The sequence below is a fragment of the Spermophilus citellus genome (genome assembly GCF_964194105.1).
Source record: "Spermophilus citellus genome assembly, chromosome: 5".
Lineage (NCBI taxonomy): Eukaryota > Metazoa > Chordata > Mammalia > Rodentia > Sciuridae > Spermophilus > Spermophilus citellus.
In genome coordinates, this window is record NC_138186.1 from 73,043,877 (window position 1) to 73,069,881 (window position 26,005).

Here is a 26,005-nt window from a genome sequence, read left to right on the forward strand (position 1 = left end):
GACCTAGTGAGTGATTTAGAGAAGAAGTGCCAGGTGGGGAAAGAGAAAACAATGACCACATGCTCCTTTCCTACAAAGCTGCTGGCCCAGAAAGCTGCAGGAGGAGAGAATCCTTAACACAATTGTAAGTTTTTTTCTTATTATCTGCACATATTTATATATTTTCATCATATAAGGGTAAAGAGAAAATCATCGGGACTATTCTAGGATTTTAGGGGAAAAATAGGAAAGAATCAAGTCTTCAGACCAGGCTTAAAGGGCAGTGGTAGGGAAAAAAATAATGTCACTCTGCTGCACCTTAGAGGTCTTTCTTTATTCAGTATGATGATTGCAAAAGATGGCCTTAGGACCTCGGGGTGGAACTTGCAGGGCTTATTACAAGGAAAACATTTGTAACCACAGGAGCTATCCCAAAATATTTTTTAATACAATAATTTTCTTAATTATAAAAGCCATCATGGCTAAAAAATTAGTACTAAACGAATATGCTATATAAGAAGTTTGTTCATTTTCAGGGCTTAGTTTTTTTCCTCACCTTATTGTGCAAGATCCTTTTGGCTATGGTGGATATTATTCTCCACTATTTTCTGGCCCCACCTTCACAGATAACATATCAGTTTAGCTGTTAAAATGTTTCTTTTGTTTTCAGAAATGTAGACAAAAGTTGGGAGCCATATGTCATTTCAGAAAACCTATCAATTCCTTGAGAGAGAGAATCATCTATAGATAATGAAGACAGAAGCTTTCCTTGTGCTATGGACCACATTTTAATTCCCAGAGACTGTCTTATTAATCTTCAAATGCAATATGTGAACGGTGGCTGTGATGGATTTCTCATTTGGCACAACTGCCTAGAGTCAGTGTCAAGGTAACGTTCTAACATACTCATCAGAACCAGAAGGTGATAACAGATTCTGGGGGAAATACCTTTCTAAGACTAGGAGGAGTCTGCTAGTTTGTAAAGCTCTTCACTGTTGCTATTTTCGGACACTGAGCACTGTAGAAGGTTTTCTGCAGAATTCGGTTGATTACTTGTAAAGAAGTCAGAGTAGAAAAAAACTTGCAGATTTTTTTTTTTTAAATCTGAGCTTTCTGAAAATGGTCTTGGGGCTTTTCCTTTAATTACATACATACAAGCTTTCCTCAAATGAGAGAGGAGTTGTGCTGATGTAAAAAAATCAATATGGACACAACTCTTTAGTCCTTTTAGCCCCTGGTGTTGTAGTTTATAATGTGACTTTTTTTTTAAGGGAACTGCAGGAAAATTATTATTTCTCACTTTTGAAATAACCCTGTCTTACTAATTCTTTTCACATATAGGAACATAAGTTTGACCTATTCTCTAACTTTATAGTCATTTAACAGAAATTTCACTCTCGTACATGTATTTTTGGGACCCAGTCCACAATCCTCCTTCCCAAGAGCTGCACTATCATAACCCACCCACATGAGCAGGCTTCTAAAACAGTATTTGTACATGACTCTTTCTCTTTGGCCATAGACGATTGACTGGCAGTAAACTGCTAGTTATGCTAGGTCAATTTAGTCTTTTTTGTCCAGAATTTATAATTGAGATTTAAATTAAATGATAGTTGGTTTTGTCAGTTGCCTTAATTGAGGCAACTCAGATTCCTGAGCAGAGGTTGCTGTTGTAGGGTGGCCATTTTGAGTCATACTAGTTTGCAGAGAAAGAAAAGAATGAAGCCAACATGCTGAAAGTTAAAGAGAGGAGCCACGTGGATAAGAGAGTGTGAGAGAGGCCAGAAGGTAGTTATCTTGGTCTCAATAGGTTTCCTTGGATGGTCCCATCTTTGGTGATGCCAATGGTGGGTTTTTGGTTTTATGATATACCTTGATGTCCTCATAACATTTTCTTCTTTTTGCTTGTCTTTGGTCCTTTTTGGATGTAATGAATTTCTACTGTTTTCAGTCAAAAACTTGAGCAATTGGTCCAATTGTAAAACCAAATTTTGGCATCTCAGCAAAATGTTTGGTTGCCTTTGCCAGTGGCTGACCTCTGAGAGGCATGCCTCCCGCGCCAAGTTGTCGATGTCAAAGGACATACAGTTTATATACTCTCATTTCCAGTTGTTTGTGTCTTTGTCTCAAATCCTCTGTAAAGCACACTCACTTAGTATTGATAATGACAGAAAAATGGACTTTCTCAAGAATAACTTCATTATCTAGTATTATGCCTGTAATGGTTTAGATGTGAGGTGTCCCCCCCCCCAAAAGTTCATGTGTGAGACAATACAAGAAAGTTTAGAGGTGAAAAAAATGGGGTTATGAGAGCCTTAACCTAATCAGTTTATTAATCAATATGAATGGATTAAGTGGGTGGTAACCCTAGGTAGGTAGGGTGTGGCTGGGGGAAGTTGGTCACTGGAGCATACCTTGGGGTATATATTTTGTCCTTGGTAAGCAGAGCTGTTTCTGCTTATTGGAGCCATGTTCTGAGCTGCTTTTCTCCTCCAGACCATTCTGCCATGATGTTCTGCCTCACCTTGGGAACAGAGCAATGGAGTTGGCCAGCTATGGATGGAGACCTCTGAAACCAAGTGTGCCAAATACACTGTTCCCCCTCTAAAATTGTTCTTGGCAGGTCAAAAAAGCTGACTAAAACATTATGTCCATCACTGAGATCAGGGCTCCTCTAGACTAAGTCTTCTCCTGCCATCAGCACAGCAGTGAGGAAGAGGAAGATTCAAATCCCACCCCTCCTACTGGCTGCAGGATCTGTGGCAAACTACTTAACATCTTTAAAGATTTAATTAATTGCTGCATGTGTAAAATGAGAATAGGAGATTAACATCAAATGTAGATTAATCAAATTTGGGAGGAAAATCCCTAATCATAGTCAAAACAACTCTGAATTACCAAGCACCATATTGCCTGGTTTGTAGACTGGGGCAGATTCTGCTGGTAGAGCACTAATATGCATTGTCCCCTTCTTCTCCTAAAATGTAGGTTCTGTTTTGTTTGTGAATCCATGGTCAGCCAGCTGAAGACTACACTTCCCAGGCTTCCTTCTAATAATCTTGCTCTTATTAGAACCAGGCACTGTTTCAAGTAGATTATATATATTACCTCAATTAATATTTAGAAACTCTACGAGGAAGGTAAATCTTACAAGAACCACCTGAGATAGGGACTATTACTATCCTCATTTAAACGCACAAACCAATACGATAATTTTTGGCAACAGTGATAAGTGCTTTCAAAGGATTGAACAAAGTGAAAATATGGAAGGTAACAGACAAAATCTAGTTCCTAGAATATTCATGGAAAGCTTCCCAGCAGGGGTAACATTTCAGCCATGGTGGGAAGGCCAAGGAAAGAAGCAGACATGATCAGCTTCTGGATGAGGAAAAGGGAGTTTTATGATTTGTGTTAATGATAGAAAGAGTGGGATTTATCTGTATGGAAACCTGAGCTGGGGAAAAGCTTGGTGTGTTAGAATAACCTCAGGAAGGTCATTGTGGAAATCTTTCATAACAGAGATTTTTTGCAATATCTCTTTTTCCATCCTGAAATGAAATTTATATATCTTACATACATCATTTAAAACAATCAGTATCATGCGCTAACTGGAATACAAATGAGAGGCAAAAGGAAATAAATATATTATAAATTAATATGACTTTTAGTGTGCAAACTGTTGGTCACAAAAATTCTAGAAGGTATAATGAAATCTGATGTCCCCAAACATCTGAGCACGATGAAGGCAGTGTACAAATGCAGACTGATTCAGTCATACTGATTTGGTAACTTACTTTCAGGGGTTGGGTTGCTGTTAATGACCTGATATTATCATATGGTGAACAATTTTTGGTAAATTTCCGAACAACAACAAAAAAACTTCCTTTGATTGATCACAGAAGGTTGTTTATATGAAAACTGTGCAAAAATGAATTTGTTTTCATTGATAAAACATAACTTGGTTGAGGTAATAGTAGACTTAAAATTTTTTTATCTTATGTGAATATCGAATGGGATATTCTAAAACTTCATAAAGTGTAAGAAGTTTCTTCAACATGATGGACCCACCCAGTAAATGTCCATAGTGGCCTCTAATCATTGTGACAAACAAAAACTTATTTCCTGGGGAATGCACTGTGCCCTTGGGAATGAAGGGAGGTGAGCATTGGACTGATTGGTGTAGATGGTCAAGGTGAGACTGGAGCGATGGTCAGGCTGGGTCATCTGGGAAGTCTACAACCCAATGAATAGCCAGAGGACTGCAGGTTACTCCCTCAGGATTTCTTTGTCTTTGTATAAATTTTTAATCTCAATTTTTAATCTTTTAGCTTCGTTTTAGGATATTTCTTATAAGTAGCATATTTTTCCTAATTGTTTTTACATTCCTGTTAAGAGAGACATTATATAACTCTTGGGTCTCTAGATTTCAAAGCACTACTAAAACTCACAGCCAGAGTAGTGCTAGGAAACAGGATGTTCAAAATGTATTTGACAAGCAAAGAAATCAACTACTTCCTTTACCTTCTTCCATGTTTTGAAAGTTACACATCTTGCAAGGGGGAAGGTACTGGGGATTGAACCCAGATGTGCTTTACCATTGAGCTATGTCCCCAGCCCTTTTTATTTCAAGGAGAGTCTTGATAAATTGCTGAGACTGACCTCAAACTTTTGATTCTTCTACCTCAGCCTCCCGAGTCACTGGGATTACAGATGTGTGCCACCACACCCGGCTAAAAGTTATCCATCTTGCTTTTCATTTTATAGGTGATTATTTTTATGTTTTCCTAAACCATTCATTAACATTTCCCATCTTTGTCAAAATCACGAATAAAGTGGTTTATTTTGAAACATCTTTAAGAGAATTTCTAGTCTTCAATCACTACTTTTTATTACTTTGTTAATAAAATCTTAGATGTACATTATTACTAAGACTTTTTTCATTAAGAAGCCTTCTCTTTTTGACATTTACTTCTCATTTCATAACCAGATTTGCAATTACTAGGATATCTCATTTTAATTGGTCTCCATGTTCACTGCCTATTTTTTTATTCTGACTTTCTTATTTTTGAGCTGTTAATTTTTTTTAATTCTTTATCTTCAAATAATATTTTCAAGAAGGGCACATGGGTTGTCTCTTTTTCTATAAACCTTACATTTGGTCACTGTCAGTGAGAGACCACTTGGATAAGTACAGCTGGCTCTCTATACTGCAGTTCCACATCTGTGGCTTTAACCAACCATTTATCCAAACCCAAACAAATACAAAACTCCAAACAACAAATCAACCCACCAACCAATTGTGGCTGTTTGTACTGAACATGCACAGACATTTTTCTTGTCATTATTCCCTCAAAGTATAATAACTCCATAGCATTTATATTGTATTATGTAAAGATAATTTTGATATGATTTAAAGTCTATAGGAGGATGTGAGTAGGTTATATGCAAATACCATGCCATTTTATATAAGGGACTTGAGGATCTATGGATTTGGGTATCCACAGGGGTCCTGGAACCACTGTCCTGGAGATGTTGAGGGACCGCTGTATTGAATTCTTTCGAATCCCTGGGTTTTCAACCCTTGCATAATCAGCTCCCAAATAAATGAGTATTGATTTGAATTCTGTGGCATTTTAAGGAACACCATGTTTGAGAACACCATTATTTATATTGCTCTAAAATGCAAAACAACAACAACAACAAAAACAATTAGTTTTTCATCTTTGTTATGTGGAGCAATTTTGCTGCTCATCCCGAGGTAGCCTCTCCCAGACTGCCCTTCGAACATGGATACAGTAGAGGGTTTGGCAGCCATTGTTCAGCCAAGAATACAACCAAGCATGATTCATCTAGACTTTATTGAGTCATTATAGGTTTTTACCTTATAAACACAAACCTAAAGAAGAGAAAGTCATGATCCCTGACATTTGAGGAACTTATCTTGTTGGGGAGGCACAGAATCCATAAACATAACTGAGATGACAAGTGAAGGAGGCACATCTGTAAAGCCATGAGACCGACGTTTTGTGCCACAGGTGAAAAGCTCTTTTAGTAACATTTATGTGTGTGTGTGTGTGTGTGTGTGTGAGAGAGAGAGAGAGAGAGAGAGAGAGAGAGAGAGAGAGAGAGACAGAGAGAGAGAGAAAGAGAGTGTGTTTTCATAAGAAACTATTTATTTGTTTAATTTTGATTTAATATGTGCCCATCTCTGTTTAGGACGTCAGAAATTTAGAGGTGACTGAAATCAAGTGAGGTACTCAGGGAGCTTATGGAATGTTGAGGAAGAATATCAGCCATTAGTAAATGCAGGAGAGAGTCTCAGCTGGAGTAGAACTGGGCCACCCAGGCCTCTTAGAGGTGGCCTGCCTTGAGGCCACTCAGAATGTTATTTAAGTAGATACACAGTTGTACAGAGATGATGCAAATTTCAGGGTGAAGGTGAAATGCCACTGTATTTAATATTATGTTTAATTCATCAGCACAGAGGGAGCGTTGGTGCTCGATACTTCATTTTTGCATATCTTTGGTACTCAAAGATATTGCTTCATTTGATTTTGACTCTAAAGCCTGTTTTTTTTTAAAATAATAATATTTAGGGAATTTCTACTGTGCGTATCTTCAGAGAATATAATACTGGTAAGCTGTAAGCAGTTTGGTAAAACTGGTGTGAGTTGATTTTATGTGTCATCTTAACTAGGACATAGAGTGCCCAAGTATTTAGTTAACAATCTGTATGTGTCTGTGATAGTGTTTTTGGATAAGATTGACATTTGAATTGGTAAACTGAGTAAATAAGATTGTCCTCCCCCATGTGGGTGGTCCTGAACCAATCAGTTGAAGGTCCAGGTAGTGCAAAAGGGAGAATTTATTCTCTCTGCTTCTCTTTGAGCTGTGGCATCAGTCTTCCACTGCCTTTGGACTTGGATTTAGACTAGAATTTAGACCACAGCACTCTTTCTTCTCTGGTCTTTGGACTTGTACTGGAACAACTATTAGCTTTCTTGGGTCTCTAGATTGTCAACTGCAGAATTTGGGACTGGTCATTCAGCCTGAATAATTGTGTAATCCAATTCCTTATTATAAATTAGAGAGACAGCAGCTCTGCTCCTCTGGAGAACTCTAACTAATATGGATTTTGGTGTTAAGAATGACTTCTGAGGAATAGAATCAGAAGGATGAGTTTTCTGAATTGGTTCTGAGGTATCTTTACTTGGTTCTCTAATCTAATTAGATTTAAAGCTGTTAGTGATTATTTCTAGTAGCAATGGGAGCATTAATAGTTTATGGCATGATATGACAATAGAAATATGCAGAATATCATTGGATCCTCTTAATCAACCACTTATAAGAAGTGAAGATCCAGGCAACTGTGTATGTGATGCTTTCTTACCTTTTTTTAAAGCAAATAATAAATACAGTGAGATTGGTGCATTCCTACCATTCCTGGCCAAATCGAGGAAAGAAAAGGATGAGCTTAAGGATTCAAATTTGATAAGGCCAGGATCACTGAGACTGAACGTTAGAGTGTAGGAAGCCCATAGCTAATATCTGAAGGGCTGCTTGTGCCAAATGTGAACTGGCCAGGTGGATAATTTGAGGAAATTGCTCCAATATTGGGAAAAAATAAAAACATAGGACCACATCAGAAAGTAATGTCATGCGGAAGCTTTGTTCATCTTTGAAAATCTCACAATCCTAGGGACTGGTACCTTTTTACTAACCTGTACTGAATAAAATTCGGTTAAATTGGGCCACAGTTTTGATGACAGGGCTTTTCCCTCCCTGTTAAGGCTTTTCAATGGCAATAGGATTGTCTAATAGCTGACGGATGAGTGCTAAGGTGCAATGTTCTGGTGAACTAATAAGGTAAGTTTATTTATATCAATTTGCTTACTCCAAGGATAAACACTCCTTGGGTGGAAGTTTTTGTTTTCATTTTTTAAATTTTATTTGACAGGTGGCTTGACTATCAGCAAGAAGCTCAGGCTTGTAAATTCTAACTTGGTGTTGACTCTCAGGATGTATGTGGCAACACTTTTTTCCTCCCCTTCACTTAAATGAGATAATCATACCCACCAAATCATTGGACTGTTATGAAAAATATTTTAATAAAAATATGCCTATACCCAAGCATCCCTTTGGTGATGAATAAAAAGCTGGTATAATGAGGTGGTAATCTCTGGCTCAGTAGGAAGGAAAGAACTGCAACCGGAAAGACTGAGACTCTTCAACCTCACCTGGGAACAATTATAATAATAATCACAATAAAAACAATAGCAAAAAATCCAATAGTACTTTCCATTCATATTATGCCAGAGCTAGAAATTCTGCACAGGAATGGGACAGGCTTGATGGAAAGAGATGAGGTGGCTAAGAGGCTTGTCTTGAGGTTGCTTTGGACAGCCATGTACCCAAGATGGCCAGGGAGAGGATCAATGCACGGTGATGGGCAAGTGAGTGCAGTGAGGGGTCATGGTGGGGGCACCACGTAGAGCTGCTTCTCTGCCTCCCTTCACTCCCCACAAGCTCCTTCATCAGAGCGATGTATGGTGCTCAATCTTTTGATACTTAAAATAGATCAAAAACACCTATCGAAGACATAACCCCTGTATAGTCTTTGTACAAATGTTTTTCATTCTTTAATTTCTTTCTCATGTCATTCTCTCACTGGATTGGGGTAACCCTTGTAAGAATGACATGCCAAAGGAAGGCCTCCGTGGGAGTTAAGTTCTTCTGTGAGTGCACTTCATGTCCCAGATGCAGTTATCTAGTACCATACACCAGATGTTTGAGTGACAAGGGGTTAAGATGCTTCCACCTACATAAAAGTTAAAGTTTTTTTTTTTTTTTTATTAAACATGGATAATCAGGGCAGGATGATAGAGTCTTGGCTTAACCAGGATATATGTGTTCTCTTTGTTATATCAAGAATGGACTTGTTCTCAAACCTCTTAAACTGGTTTTGAACATCCCCAGTTATCATTCCCTAGTAGAATATCATCTACTATTTACATGAGCTCAGGAGAGCATTCATTAAATGTGCATAAAAGGCAAGCAACACTTTCAACTCAATTCATAGTCTGATCTGTTTTATCAAGTTATCTGTAAAGGTCCTTCTGATTGGTGATTAAAAGTGGATCAACAATTTGAATTTCTTCCTTCAGGGTTATCGGTAAGGTTCTTCTGCAGAGTATTTGAGCCATGCCTTGGGGCACATGCTCCAAGTTGCTAGATCTAGTTGTAAACTCCTGATTGAGTTTTACAGATTAAACATGCACATTTGTTTTGGGATTCTTGAGCTTTGCCTGGGGCACCCTCTCTAATTAATGATCCCACAGGCTTAGAAAACTTTTGCCCAATCCTTTTGGATTTGTAAGAAAAGAGAGAAGGTTTTAGTTTGAAAAACTCCTTATCTGATAAGTGTCACATCATATAGATTTTAACATTTAAATACACTTTCTTTTAAAATCCAGTGACTTTCCCAAACTAGAAGGATGGAAAGTTTGCATATATCTACCGTCCACCAACACTGTCAGACATAAAGCCTAATACAGTACAGGAGCAGAATGGCTATTTAATAGTTCTTTTATTTTTCCATTCAGATCACATACACTTTTACTGAAGGAGGCCTCACAGCACGGAGTCTGATATTATAGCAGTGTTTTCAGGAAGCAATAATTGAACACTCCTCATTAAAAAGGTTCATAAAAGAGTCCTATTAAAACCAATACAAATAATAAACCTTGGAAATGCTGCTTTAAATTCCAAGAGGGTGGTGAGGATATGCTACAGTAACAGTCTGTTCATAGGATGATTTTGAAAATCTTGTGGGCTAATTTTTTTTCTACTGAGCAGCCACCTCACTGCTAGATAAAAGGCCAGGGAATGTTTTAAATGCATTCAATTCAAGTCTGTGCCTGTTACAGTTGGTGTTCTCTGAGAATTTATCCCTAATCCTGACAGGATACCCAACAGAAAGGCTAATTATCTTTAATCACTTAATTAATAGGTAATTATTACAAAGAGGCTAAACACCTGAACCCACCAAGTCCTCTTTGCATGGGCAGATCCAGCTGGTTCGATGCACTAATTTCACTAAATGAGAATTTGGCCAAACTCTATGTTGCTGCAAATAATAGTCAATGTATCCAATTCAAAAATAGTATTTTTTTTTAAAATAGTATTGAGAAGGTTATTTATTTATTTTTGTTTCCTTTCTAATCACAGGTGGCTGTGGACGGCCCCAAATGCACAGGGCATATGGCTCCCTTGGCCACCCCAGATTGTGCCACTGGTCCAGCCCCCACATCCACCCTGGCAGCCCTGACTCCTTCGCTGGTCCCTCACCCTTCTCGGCTTTCTAGCTGCATTGCTGCTTTATGCTGGGCTTTCTTGATAATTGCCCTTTATTTTCTGGTATCTCTCAGTGTTTTTTCTTCTTCTCAGTTTTTTTTTTTTTTTTCCCTCAAGCTGCTTTTGCACTCTGATGCTCACACCTGTTTATGGTTTGGCTTCTGAAGGAAATCAAAATTCATATTGAGAAATATTTGTGCCTTGGCCAAGGTTTACTGATGCATTTCTTGACCACAGATCTTAGAGAAATGGGATGATACAGCTTAGATTTTTATACATTCTGGTTCAATGGTTTCTCAGTTTTTCTGATCTAAAAAGTATAAGGGGGCCCCTTTGGCTAAGCACTTTTTGTTTTACCTTTTATACTCTCAAGTGATTGTTATTGCTAATGCTATCGTAATTTAATTTAAAAAAAAAAAACCTGAATGGCCACAGCCTTTCTTCTCATTCATTTCTATGAATGTTATACTATGCTTTTTTTTTTCCTTTTCATGCAATGTTTCTTGCACTCTCCTATTACTCGTTAGTGTTTAGACTCAAAATTGGTGTTCTCAAACTTTATCTGAATGAGAACACCTGGGGAGTTTTGACAACACGGATTGCTGGACTTCTCCCCAGAGTTTCTGATTTGGTAGGTCTGTGTGGGCCAGGGATCTTGCATTTGTAACAGGTTCCCAGGTGATGCTGCTCTTGCTGGTCCAGGGAGAGTAGTTTGGGAACTGCTGCTCTAGAGATAAGAGACACTAAAGGAGTCAGTTATAATCCCTGCTTCACTACCTTTCTGGCTGGGTAGCTCCAAGCTGACAAAGCGCTCCCCAAACTTCAGTTTCTTTACTGTTACAATGAGTTTAACAAAATGTCCCTAGCAGGGTTGTTAAGAGGAAGAAATGAGATAATGTTTATTAAGCATTTGAAAGAAAAGTGTGGTGGATGTTTTTGTTGTTATTATGTTTTATTTCTTTTCTAGAACTCAATTTTTTAGGACTTCTAATTGAATCATAAAGGATCCTTTAAGGATCCAATTTGGTTAAGGAAAGTGTTTAGAAAATAAGAAATAAGTGTTTCATAGAAGATAATAGGGTAAAATACCATTGGGAGGATTTTGACAAATAACAATTCTAAAATTTGTCTGGACATGCACAGTAATAGCTAAGAATTTGGAAAGCAGGCTTCTTTTTTGATTGGGGTTTCACTTCAATCATCAAAACATACAAGATAGCAAAATACATTATAAAGTTACAATAATTAAAATAACACGTGATTGGCTTAGAAAAAGGTAAATCAATTAAAGGAACAGTAAAAAATTTTAAATCACACAGAGGCACATATATACATGCATATTTATGTAAATATGAATCTGATTTCAAATTAATGAGGGAAATACAAACTATTAAATGATGAAAAATTAGCTATTGCTGTTTAAAAATGGATTTTTCCTCATATTATGCAAAACAATCTCTGTCTTTAAAAACAAAAGATTTTGAAAGAAAATGCAGCATAATATGTCTATAATCTTGGAGCATAAACAGAAATAAAGGTAAAAATGTCAGATTGGAAATGACAGAAAATTTTAATTTCTGCATGAAATAGAGGTTATTACAAATAAAGTTGGAAGAAAATATACTGGAAGAAAATATTTGAATCAGATCATAGAAAAGGATTAATACCTGGATAATAAAACCACATTTTAAAAACTCTTAGAGAACAATACATATATGGTGCAATGAAAGAACACAGGCAATGCCACATTTTTTTTAATCCATTCATCTATTGAAGGGCATCTAGGTTGGTTCCACAGTCTAGCTATTGTGAATTGTGCTGCTATAAACATTGATGTGGCTGTGTCCCTGTAGTATGCTCTCTTTAGATCTTGGGGGTACTCAGCACTAAAAAGTAACAGGATCATGGCATTTGCAGGGAAATGGATGGCATTAGAGAAGATTATGCTAAGTGAAGTTAGACAATCCCTAAAAAACAAATGCCAAATGTCTTCTCTGATATCAGGGGGGTGATTAAAAATGGGGTAGGGAAGAAGAGCATGAGAAGAAGATTACCACTAAATAGGGAAGAGAGGTGAGAGGGAATGGGAGGGAGAAAAGGAATTGCACGGAAGATGGAAGGAGACCCTCATCATTATACAGAATACATGTATGATGTTGTGAGGGGATTAAAAAAAGAAGTGGGTCACATTAGATTGGGTAGAGAAGTGATGGGAGGGGAGGGGAGGGGAAGGGGGGATAGGAAGGGCAGCAGAATAAAATAGACACTAGTATTGACTGAATGACCAATGTGATTCTGTAACTGTACACTTGGAAAAATGAGAAATTATACCCCATTTGATTCAAATGTATGATACGTCAAGATCATTGTACTGTCATGTGTAACTAATAAAAAGAAAAGAAAAGAAAAAAATAAAGTGTTAGGATGCAAAAAAAAAAAAAAAAAAGAACACAGGCAAAACCTATCAACAGCCAATTCAGAAGAGGAAGGAGAAAGATAAATGTCTGATAAAGACGGATAAGGCTAGAGAAAGCCAGTCACTGTCATCTAATGTTCATGGAAGTAATTAATCTATCCAGCTTTTTGGTGAGCAAACTAAAAATGCACATACCCTTTCAACATTAGCTCTGCTCTAGAAAATGGCTAATTATGTTCTGGTAATATACATTATGTGATAGAAATATAAAAGATAGGATGTGAACTTCCAGTGAAATGAAAAATCAGGTATCATGAAAGACCTTTTGTTGGATAAAATACAATGAACATCTATTTGACAATATAGTTAAACTTGCATTAAATATTCAGAGATTAAAAAGAAGTCAAGTCCAAGAATACTCTGAAAGCTTTGCAGTGGGAATTGGAAGTAGGGGATAGATGATAAGTTCATGGACCTGTGCAGCATGGAGAGCTGGAACTGAGGTTTGTGATAAATCTCCAGTAAAGAAGAGTGTGCTAGAAATCTCCATCTGATAGCAAAGATAATATGCAAAAAGGGAAATAATCTTTCTGTTATAGTTATCTGACTATAAATAATTTAAAATTATCTTTAATATTCATATATCACATTCTCAATTTTAAATCATTTTTTTTAGATTTATCTAAGAATCAAATTGAAAGCCCTAAGGACTGCAAGTACTAATTTGATAACTCAGTCAGAATCTGGATAAATTGTCTTCAGAAATTCTTACAGCTTGGAGTTGCTAAGGTTTGAAGCAGCCAACTTGAAGCACCCATAATTTTTGTTATGGATAAAATATATGCAGCAAATTTTGTAATTTAATTAATTTTTATACAAACTTGAAATTATTTAAAACTAAAGTTCTAAAATATTCATTTAGATGGATAAAACAAGGACTATGGGCCAAAAAAGTAAAATATCCATCTGATAGCAAAAAGATAATTTTTTAATATGTAACTTAGTTTTAATATATAACTTAGTAATTCTCACTTTTACTTTTTGACCTTTGGTATATATTTATTTATCTTAACATTTTGTCATTAAACAAATATGATATGAGGGGCCAGGAACCAGGCTTGGTGTTCCTCAGTCAGGAACAGTGGAGCCAGGAGCTATACCCAAGCACATGGGGAGATTTTTTCTAGTAAAAGCACCATTATTGTCACAGCTCAGCACTTGGCATTGACAAAAATGCAGAAGTTCTGCCCCAGCTCTCAAAGAACTGGAGCTCTTTATCACTGCAGTAGCCCTAAGAATAGTCTATTTGCAGTCACTCCTGCAGGCTGCTCCTTCCACATCATTTCTCCTTTGAGTGCATTTAGTTGGGATAGCCTAGGCCACTTGCCCACTCATCAGTGGCAAGAAGTATCAGAAATTGAGTATTTGAAATCTCCTTTATGAAGGTGAGACACACACTGTGTGAGTCTATTAAGATGTTGAGATGCTACAAATGCTGGTTGCCAGGTGTTCTGGTACATGCCTGTAACCCCAGTGACTTGGGAGGCCAAGGCAGAAGGATTGTGAGTTTGAGGCCAGCCTCAGCAACTTAATAAGGCCCTCAGAAACTTAGGGAGACCCTGTCTCAAAATAAAGAGTAAAAAGGGCTGAGGATGTAAGTCAATGGTAAAGCACCCCTAGGTTCAGTCCCCAGTACCAAAAAAGAAAATATGCTGGTCAATCAAGAATATAGGTGAACATTGAATTTCTAATGTAAGAAATGACTATTTCTGTTTTGTCCATAAAGGGACAGTAAGACATGGACCAGAAGAACAATCTAGATTTGAATGATGAGTGAACCCAAGATAAATTAGCCAAGTGGTCCTCAAACTTGAGTGTGCCTCAGATTCATTTAACCATCTGTTAAAGCACAGATTGTTTGGAGGTACCCTAAGTTTCTGAATCAGAAGGCCTGGGGTGGAATAGAAGACTCTACCCATTCTGACAAGCTCCCAGGTGATCTTGATGATGGCTCTAGGACAACATCCAGAGAACTACCATGTGACTGAGACCACAAGTATTTCCTAAAATAACAGCTGGTTAAAGTTTTTACAATTCAGTCCTGATGTTGGACTAAAAGTTGGTAGCAATTTGGGAAAAGACTAGAATGTACTCCAAATGGGTCATCTATTTTAGTAAACCCATGGTTTTAATAGATTCTTTTTGTTGTTCACTGAGAAAACCAAGAGGTAGTGACACCTTGCAAGCAAGGTTATATTGGTTTCTTATTACAACTCCCACTAGAAGAAAACAGGACTCCTTGGAGTATTGAATGACTTCAGGTCTTACATGAGATAAACTTGAAACATCTGTTAAAAAGCAAAGAAGTATTGTGAGAGTAATGGCACTGTTGCAAGAGTAGTGGGAACATGTCAAAAGAACACAGGAGCAACCCCCCGACTTGCTAACTTTGAGAAAATGTGAGCATAAAAGAAATATGACATGCCAATATTAAATTCAATTTTAATTATTCATAGTTAGATAATTGTACCAGAAAAATTGTTTCATTTTGCATATTAGCTTTGCTATCATATGGAGATTTCTAGATCATTCTTTTTCACTGACCATCTACCACAAGAGGACTAAAGAGACATAAAGAAGTAGGTGAAATGATTAATTCTTGATTGGATCTTGAATTTTAAAAACATAGCCAGAAAGGATATCTTTGTAGACAATCAGGAAAATTTGAGTACGTAGTGTATATTGGACAATATTGTACTAATGTTAATTTTCTTGGCTGTGATAATGGTGTTGTGTTTATGAAAGGGAATGTTCCTGTTCTTAAGAAAGGAATGGGATGTAATTAGTGGTGAAGTGTAACCATTTCTAACTTACTTTCACATGGCTTCATTATAAAGCACGCATGTCTATGTGTGTGAGAAAGTGATATGGAGAGTGAAAGCACATTTGGGAAGAACAACAAATGGTGAATATAGATAAAGGATAAATACTGCTCATTGAAATATTCTTTCAGTTTTCTACAGTTTTGAAATTTTTCAAAACAAGGAATAAAGGAATATAAGGTAAGTGATAAAAATTGACCATCAGATACATTATCATTTAGATATTTAAAGAATATTTATAGGTCATACAGTTATGTTAAGTTGTATATAAATTAAGGGAAATGTGAGAAATAAATATATAAGTCTATAAAGGAATAAATGATGTCACTAGAAACTGTCTCTTTACTTGATGGATGAAGGCATGAATCTGTGAATAAATGAACCGCACTAAGGCTACATGCTAATATGTATAAGATTCCATTTCTGAGATCTATAAATGACAACTGAATGTCAAATATGGTCCTTTGAATACTTGGAATTGTCTTTCCAGGCTGTTGGCCTGAGGAAGCTCATTGTATTACACTTTATCAGAAAGAACAAACCTTTTGAGGATTTTGTTTTTCTCTTTACATTGGCTATTTCTTTTTCACATTTCATAAGGGTTGAAATATCAGTAGGGATGCTTTCTGTTTCTTAACCCAGTTCTTCATAAACTGGTGAAGTGGTTTGAAGTCCATTAGTTCTATTGAATCAGGTGATAGAGATGCTGAAACGAACAATGAAGCCAGAGTCTTAAAACAGCTTCTAGCCAAGACTTAATATTTTGAAAGGTGCCTAATCCTCTGTTCCTCTCTGTTAGCAAGGATTCATTTTTCAATCATGGATTATGATGCCATACCTTACTTTCAGACATGATAGATTGAAACTGGTGCCTAGGTAATGCTTTTATTTTCACATATTTCTTTAGAGTAATTTTATATTCAGTTGGCTTGTACAATGTGTCTAAGGATTTGGAGTTAAAAGTGGCATTAATTAATAGAGATTTAGATTTCAACAGGAGTCTGTCTAACTATGGGAACTATTTGAACTATGGGAATCACTGATCATTCCTAACATGCAGTTGGACTTCTGGGTGGGCATCTTGCTCTGCCCTTTACTGACCATGTGATTTTGGTCATTACGGAGCTTCTCTGGCTTTAGTGTCCTCAGATGCAATATGGGTATAATAATAGTATCTAATTGATAGATTTGTTGAGAAGATTGAATGAGAATTCTCATAGCACAGGGTCTAGTTCATAGAAAACATATAGCTATTTTTTATTAAGCTCTGTATTATCAATTAGACATTTCTCAAATGATTGGAAAGAACTTACGATGGTTTCTATTTGAAAGATCTCTCTACCCTTTCTATTTCCCATTTATATATCATGATGACTTGACTAGAAATTGTTGCTCACAAAAATTAGACTATTTTTAAAAATTTTTTAGTTGTAGGTGGACATAATATCTTTATTTCATTTTTAAAGGTGTTTTTTTAGTTACAGTTGGACATAATATCTTTATTTTTATTTATTTCATTTTTATTGGGGCTGAGGATCAAACCCAGTGCCTCACACGCATGCTAGGCAAGCACTCTACCACTGAGCCACAACCCCAGCCACTCAAATTAGACTTTTTGTATTGAAAATATATTTAACAAAATAATTTCTGCATCAGCTGTCCTTGTGGGATTTTTATTTTCACCACATGCAACAATATACATTTAGTAGACATTTCTTTCTTATATATGATATCAAGAAATATAACACACACATATGCACACATACACAATTGCTTTCAAACATGATAGATTGAAACTGGTGCCTAGGTAATGCTTTTATTTTTACATATTTCTTTAGAGTAATTTTATATTCAGCTGGCTTGTACAATGTGTCTAAGGATTTGTAGTTAAAAGTGGGCATTAAGTAATAGAGATTTAGATTTCAGCAGGAATCTGTCTAACTCAGACCAGTATTCTGACCTCTTCCCAGTCTTTGTTCCACACCAAAATTCTACACTGGCTCATTTTATTACTTTTGTCAGTAGTTATTGAATTCCAGCTATTCTCTGGGTTCAGAAAAACCAACCAATACAATTAAAAATAAGTATCATACATATGAACATGTATTTAAGAAAGGATGATAATGTATAAATTGCCAAAATGAGTGGTAGAGGTAGGAGAATTAATGAAGCAAAGGTTCATCAGAAAGACTTCCCAGTTTATGTTAAATGAGTTTCCCTTTAAAGTATGAGTAGGAATTGGCTGGGAAAGAAGGGAAAGGTGTCCAATGTGATAGGAATATCACAATCAAAAACTCAGAATGCATACTTAACTTAAAGTATTTTCAATAGAAAGAAACAGTAGTCTAGTGTTGGGTAGTTTTGGGAAGAAGTCAGAAATATGTATGGTAAGGAGGGATCACAGAGCAATACCATGTATTCTGCCCTGAAGGAAATAGAAAGCTGTAGAGGATGTCCAGCAGTGGGATAACTTGATAAGATATTTTATACAAATGTAAAAAGTATCAACACAACTGAGTATGTTATGATGTATATATGGAAACTGAAAAGGAAGGTAAGAAGGTATAATGAAAATACCTAGGAAATTGGAAAGGAAGGTAAGAAGGTAAGAACACTGATACAAATCATGTTCTCCATTTATTTTTTTTAAGAAGATGATTTTGGACACATATTCTACCAGAATTGTAGAAAACATATATGAGAAGTCAGGGCTAAGATAGAACTTTGAGTCACCATCATTCTAATGATGATTGAAGAGTTTAAAAAAAGATACAAACTGGATCTTAAGGACTGTTTTAGGCAACGAATTGAGCCAACAAAGGCAACAGAAAAGGAGTGCTAAAAGTTAAGAGACTTTCATCATTAAAGTGTAACTTTCTTATTGTGTGTACTTGTGTTTTATGTATTCAAGCTGTTTGTACTGTTTGTTCAAATACAGATGTAGTTTTGACAAAGACCATATGATCTTCTGTTTCACTTGATGACTAGATTAGAAAATATTTGATAAGGCATTGAAGGTACTGTCTAAGCAACTTAGAAGGATAAATTCTCAATTTCATCACTACATGCTGTTTTTTAACCTTCTGGACAAATATTATGGGCACTTATGATTATGCAAAATGTGACACAATGGGCATTTATAATCATAAAAAAATAATTCTACTTCAAAATACAAAACCCACAGAATCTCTGTATTTGTGGAAGATGGATTAATCAGGAATCAATGGAGGAAATAGTGGAAGCAGCAAGCTTTTGTGGGCAAACTGATGATATCAAAGTTCATGTTGGGCATGGAGTGTCCTAGGAAGGAGCTTGACTTTTTGAAGTCCAACTATGCATCAGTCATAGTGTCCCACAATCCAAGCTTAAAGTTACACATTCTTGAGTCCAGTGAAGCACGAAGAGAAGACTCAGTAAGGATGGCTCACACAACTGTATCGCAGCTGTGACCTGGCATCAAAGGCTCAGTGAGTTGAAGTCAAAAGCAAATGATTACCTAACAAGAACACAAATGTGGAACATAAAGGGAACATTGCTTCTTCTTGGTTGGTTGGGGAGCAGAAGGAGGTGGTTGTCATCTGATTTGAATAGAAGAAACATTCTAGTAGTGTGTCCTTTTGACGGCATGGATAGTGGTACCTAGTGCTGTCTTGGCTGGAATGTTTGGTGGCCCCCGGAAGTTGCCTGGGCTTCTCTCCAGCCCTCACATCCTTGCCTTCTTATCTGTGTCTTTTGAATGCCTCCTCCTCTGAAACAGCTGTAGTTGGTTGACCTTGGGAGAGGTCAGTGGAGGGTCTTATCTTCCACTGGTTGTGCTAGGTCCTTGGCCACATCTTCTTCTTGACCTAACTTACATCTGCTGTTCTGCTTGGTACTTTATATACTTTTAAAACTACTAAGGAGTTATAATGAAAATACCTAGGAATTTCAGTTAGGTCTTGAAGCCCACTAGGGAGTTGACTGACTAGGGAATGAATATTTATAGTGGGTCCAGGAAAAGAATAACATTGAGAAATTTGATAATAGCCAGGTATTTTTCTTTGCCTTAAGCTACTTAAAATGAAATGGCTATGTGTTGAGTTCCCTTAAAGGTGCTAAACAGATGAAGATGACCTCCAAGGCATGATTTTCTAATGAAAATAGAACCTTGCCATATGCAGCCTATCCCAATGGAAATACTGGTTTGTGGAGAGAGAAACTAAGAACTTATATCTTGGTGTGAAAGTCAGGACGATTTTTCTCTTGGTAGTTTGTTTCCTGGCTTGAGAAAATATTTGTATATAAACGTGCAAGGGGAATTACGGAAGAGGAGCTAAAATTTATTTTCTCTAAGATTGCATTAGTATAATACCACTAAAATGCAAAGATCTGGTTGTCTGATTACATTACTAACATATTTCTAGAAACGTCCACCTCAAAATAAGTTAATATTTACCAAAATATATATTTGCAAAAGAGGAAAGAAAGAGATATCAGTAGAATTTCTTAATTATTTCCTGGTGTGTGCATGTATTTGCATTCTCTAGATTTGCTCTTACCCCTTAACAAGAAATATTATATTTGTTCCTGTGAGGTTTATTCTAGGGAAATGATGAAAGCAAATGGGAACATTTATGTGTGGTTTAAGTTGTTTATTTTGTTAAATGTACCTTTCTGCCTATGAGTGCCACAGGAAAATAGAATGGGCATTTTTAAAGAAAGGAATAAATTAGAATCAATGAATTTAGATGGCCTAATTTTATTAAAAATTCAGAAATATAGGATAAATTATCAGCAGAACAGAGATAATTTAATTTTGTGGTCTGCAATGTGAGAATATTTCATCCCTGATCTCACTGCCTTGGAAGGGTATTAAATACAGGGTGGAACTTTTGGGAAGCAGCTGCAAACCTGGATATCCCGCTTCCTTGCCAATATTTTATGACCAAACAGATGTGTACGCAAATCACACCTGTTCTAATTCCAGAAGCTCTGCTTCAGTCAATCACTTTAAAATAACTTGTGTCTCTAAGACATAAAATGTACTAAAGAATCCTGAAGGCTGGACAATGAAGGTGTCAGCAGCTCCCTGACCAAGGGCACGACTGAAACATATGGACACATTTTCCATGCTTTCATGGGACTCCAGGGAGCACTCAATGACAAATCAATGAAAACTTCTCATAGATGGGAAAGTGAGAAGCCCAGAGAATGTACAGGGGGACAATAAGGTGCATCTTGCTCTGTGGATGCTTCTCTTTTGTTACTTTTTGTTCAGAAAAATCTTGAAGTGGTAATGGCCTTATGTGATATAATAAATAACAGAAGGTAAATTGTATTTTGAAAGTCAAATTTGCCCTCTGAGAAGGTGAAAGGTAAACTACTTGGGCATTAACTGTTGTGATCTCAGTATACTTTTTGCTTATCTGTCACAAACTCTGTATCATTACCTGGAAGAGCAGACTGACACTTGTTCTATAATGACATAGCAATAAGGTAAAATCTTCTGGTTCTATAATCTACCTCCCTAAATACCACTGTTTGAGTTGAAGTCAGAGTGTTAAAAAATTCTGAACTTTTACTTTTTGTAGAAAAATAAATTAATTTGATATCAATGATGAGTACGCTATAAGCTAAGTTCTGATAGGTCCCTATATATTTTTTTTTCTTTGTACATGGCTTCATGTTGTTTCCACTTGGAAAAAAGCAGGCTATTTGGTGTTTGGTCAGAATTTACCGTGCTATGTTTGAAGAGAGCCCAATTATTTTTCATTGCATTCTTTGCAGACACTTGAAAGATTTATTGTTGCTGAGAGCCACTCTCTCTGTTGTACTGCTCTTTTCAATCCATAGAAACCATATTCACGGTCTTTTCATTTGTGAAAATTTGTGACATTCGCCATCATTTCAGTCATCCTCACCTGGCTGATTATCTCACCAGGAGCCTCAGTTTTGTTGTCATTAAAAGTGTCACACCTTTTCATTTTCAATTTTTCTTTCCTGTATCACCACTATTAAACTCTTTGATATAAACAGAGAGCATGCTTAGATCACTTTTTTTAAAAAAAGAATTTTTACTTCCTTCTATTGACAAGTAACACACATAAAGAAAATTAAACATATTTTAAGTATGAATACTCTTTGTAAAAATTTATATAAGCATATCCAATTACTAGGATCCAGATAGAAAAATGGAATGTTATCAGGAACATCTTTCAGGTTCTATCTCCAACTGCCATAGATAACTACAGTTATCAAAAAACTGTAGTCAAAAAGCCTACCTTAGTTTGCATATTTTCAGCTTTATTTAAATGCATTTTATATACATTTTGTTTGTAAATAGTTCAGTGTGTTTATTTCTTTTTGCTACATAGTATTTCATTGTATAAACATGTTACAATATTTTTATCCATTCTAGATTTGGGCACTTATGTAGCTCTAATTTTTAGCTATTACAAATGAAGCTGTTAAGCACATTTTAACTTATGCCATTTGCTGAACATATGTATGCATTTCTTTTGGGTATAGCTCTATGAGTGGAGTTTCGAGGCTCTAGTATATGCTTGATTATAGAATTGCAGGAAAGATCAAATTAGTCTTTTATAAAGGTCTTTAACAGGGCTGGGGATGTGGCTCAAGCGGTAGCGCACTCACCTGGCATGCGCAGGGTGCTGGGTTCAATCCTCAGCACTACATAAAAATAAAATAAAAAGATGTGTCCACAGAAAACTAAAAAAATGAAAAAAAAGAAAGGTCTTTAACATAGCAATGAAAAGAACATATTAAAGAGTGGTAAGAAAAATTTAGGAGAGGATTGATAAGGTTTTGAATTAATAATGTCAGTGAGATAAAAATAAAGAAGTGAATATGAGAGGGAATATTTATGAGGGAAAAAAATTGGACTTGATGGCCTAATTATACATTGGGGTGAGTTCAGGATGACTTCCAGGCATCTAGCTGAATGGATGTTAGTGCCATTCATAGAGATAGGGGCTATAGAAACCTCATGCTTCCAGGAAGGTGTTATTAATGTTTATTTTGGAGATGAGGAAAGAGTGATATAGATAATAGCTAATAAGTGACTCATTTCCTCCAAAATGTTTTGCCAATTCAATTGACCGGTCTTGGATTCATTTATCAATTGCCATGCATCTTAAGAATTGTAATCATTGACACAGAGGGCTCAAGAAGATAAACCTGGTTTACATCAACCTTGGTCTTTGGAAGTTACCTGGACTTAGGTTAGTTATTTAATGCCTGAGGCACTTTCTTTACCTGCAACACAAGGATATAATACACATTTTGCATGATTCAATGAGAACAAATATACCTGGGACATAGTAATTTTAAATGACATCCACATTATTGTTACATTTTATTATTACATCTTAATAAATTCTTTTAACCACTTATATTCTGCAATAAAAAGAATAGACCATCTTTGTACTCTCTACTTCTCTGAACAGTTTACTTTAAAATCTGAGTTTTGGGTGTTAAGTAAAAACTGGCATGTATTTAGCAGCCTTAAACTAGATTTAGCCATTCCCCACGAGGAAGCCTCCATGTGAGCATGCTTAGATCTTATTACAAATATATTCCAAATTTATCCAACATGCTTGTCCTATTTATTTATTGATAAGTATCCTGCATTGCTTTTTAGGACCTCAAAGTTCACAACCAAGACAAAATCTCCATCAATATGATTCCAGAACATGTTCTTGAACTTTAAGATGTAAAACTCCAACTGCCTTGGAAACAAATTTGTACAGAATGCAGTCTGATAAAAAAACAACTACAACTTCAGTTTTACAGTGTGGGGCTTATTGTTATTCACTACGTGTACCTACATCTGCACAAGAAACAAAAAGATCCAGCATCACCTCAGCTTCCGAATCCTGAAATATTTTGTAAGACTGTGGAAGCAATGATGCTCTTGCAATCCAACTACATCTTTTTATCATGCTATCACATTCAGGGGCAATGAGCAAGACCAGGGTTTTCCTTGTCTTAGGTCTTTTGTGTTCAGATCTGCTGACTGTGCAACACAGGCTGGGGAGGAATTTTGAGGAGGAAATGTTGAACATATGTTGATTTCATCATTGAAACTGTCAGGATTGCAGAGGGAGATTTTAGAGAGCCTTTGGAATATTCAGCTATTTGCTTTCAGGCAATTCACCCCCCACCCTGAATCAGTCTGTCTCTTCCCTACTCCTCTGCACATATAAATCCTATATTGCTCTGTATTCATGTAGCAATATAATAATACCACAGCAGTTCCAGCTAACATTATTATGAAATAATGTTTATTACCTGTATAAGCTGATGGCAATACATACCATTCATGGTTTATTGATTTTTTTTTGACTTCTGAAAAAGGATTTGGGATCAGATCTATATTAGAACATATTACTCACTTGGCTATACTCTGGTTACCAGGCTACACAGAATAGTATCATATAACTTTACCTTCAGCTCTGAAACATAGATGGAAAGGACATCCTTCTAAAAATATCTCAGACTGATTTTGGGTGGTTTATTTTAGTGGGAGTTGAGGTAACTGAACAAAGATGGGAATGTTTTAAGAAGATAAACAGACCTGTACAAAAGACACTCCTGTTGATCACAGGGACCTCCATGCGCAAGGTAGCTGCTGCGTATGTCTCATTATATTGAATTGAAGACTCAGTAGGAATGTTTTGTTTGCTAAAACACCAGAAAAGATGAATGCACACACAAAAAGAGCATAAAAATGGTAACGGCTATTCAATGCAGTTTTTTTCAGACTGGATTTATTGGCAGTGAGGGAAGAATGAGCCAGACACTGATGGAAGGTGCTGGGTAGTGGGGTAGAATCCAAGTCCACTGATATGTTGCCACCATGGTGGTTCATCTCTTGTGACTGCTGGCTCTCCCCCCACAGTGCAGGTCTCTGGCAATATTGCCATCCTCACAGCTGAGTGGTTGACGACAGCAGCCAGGAAAGGGATTACAGGTATCGGGATTGTGGTGTTTCTGGTCAATAAGAATAAGTCAGCAGAAGCAAGCTTTATCAGTAAAGCTTTGGGAAATTGTACAATATATTCTGTTACTTATCGGCCTGCAGCAAACTCGTAATTTTCCTCCATAAATCCAAATTCTTTAAAAAATCAAGAAAAAGTCAGAGAAATTGAATGTACTGCATTTATTTAACATTTGTTTTTAGGGATCCTGAGACTAGTGTTTGTTTTTATTAGTTGTGTTGGTCTTTTGGTTTGAATCTGTTTCTTAGTTTTAAGCCTTTGCTTTATGACCATTTTTCATTAAAATGTGGAAGGCAGAGGTGCATAGAACTTTTTTTCTTATGAGAAAATGGTAAAATAAATTCTCAAAAATTTGACAAGATACTATGGATCTGTGAGATTCAGTCCCTTTTAGTGGCATAGATGATGATGTGTTATTTGAATTGCTCTTTCCAAAGGTACAATTTTTTTTCCCTGCAGAAGGCCTGTCTTTATTAGAAAGGCCAGAGACATTCTTATTGTATCACATGTGACTTGTATTTGTATATAAATTTCCTGAGGTTTCTTGGTTATAGAATATTATTAGTTGATATTTCCAGAACTCCCAGAAATATTTTAAACAGGATAGATGTTTTCACCTCAGTTATATTTGTTTAACATTAATAATGTTATGTGATGTTTTGTATATGAAACTGAGGGTATATGCATGAGGTACACAATTTGAAAAGTACAAAGAAAATTCAGCTAAGTGTTTACTCAGTTTTCCCAGCCACCAGATAATCCTCTAAAACCACTTAATCATTTTTTCTTTCCTCTGTGGTTTTACTAGAAAGAGAAATAAGAATTTCCAGTTGAAATTCATTCTTTAGCTTGTTAGATGAAACTTAAATGTATAAAACACAGAATCCTCATAGCAAGAATAGAATAATGTCACTAAGAGGCTGTTCAACACTAGAATCCCTTGCCATTGCAAATCTCAACATACCAATACCTTTATAGACTCTCTCTTCAACAAAATAAGAACAGAAAGCAAGGATTATTTGCTTTTTACAAGCTGTATCAAAACTTTGAAAAACATTACTATTATAAGAATACTGGACAAAGACATCAAAACAATGTTCAGTTCACCTGCAAATATATGTTGTCTTATTTCTAATAAGAAATCGAATCCATTATAGTATGTGATTTTCTATTTTTTGAGTATTAGCCTAGGGTCCTCTGATTGTTAACATGGTTTGTGCTTATAATTCATTATATATGTTAATCTTCAATTCTTTCTCATTAGGTGAGGCATTCTGAAGAGTTATTGTTTGCCGGGTACATTGGCAGACATCTGTAATCCCAGTGGCTTGTGAGGCTGAGACAGGAAGATCACAATTTCAAAGCCAGCTAGGCAC

General features: G+C 36.2%; 1 long non-coding RNA gene across 2 annotated transcripts; it reads left to right on the forward strand.

The window, feature by feature from the left end:
* On the forward strand, nucleotides 1-26,005 carry LOC308650501. 2 transcript variants are annotated; one of them, XR_014022333.1, is made up of 3 exons: nucleotides 1-124; nucleotides 650-868; nucleotides 25,894-26,005. It is a non-coding gene; the product is annotated as an uncharacterized lncRNA (long non-coding RNA). The 2 variants fall into 2 exon arrangements; XR_014022334.1 differs by lacking the exon at nucleotides 25,894-26,005 and adding an exon at nucleotides 4,666-4,785.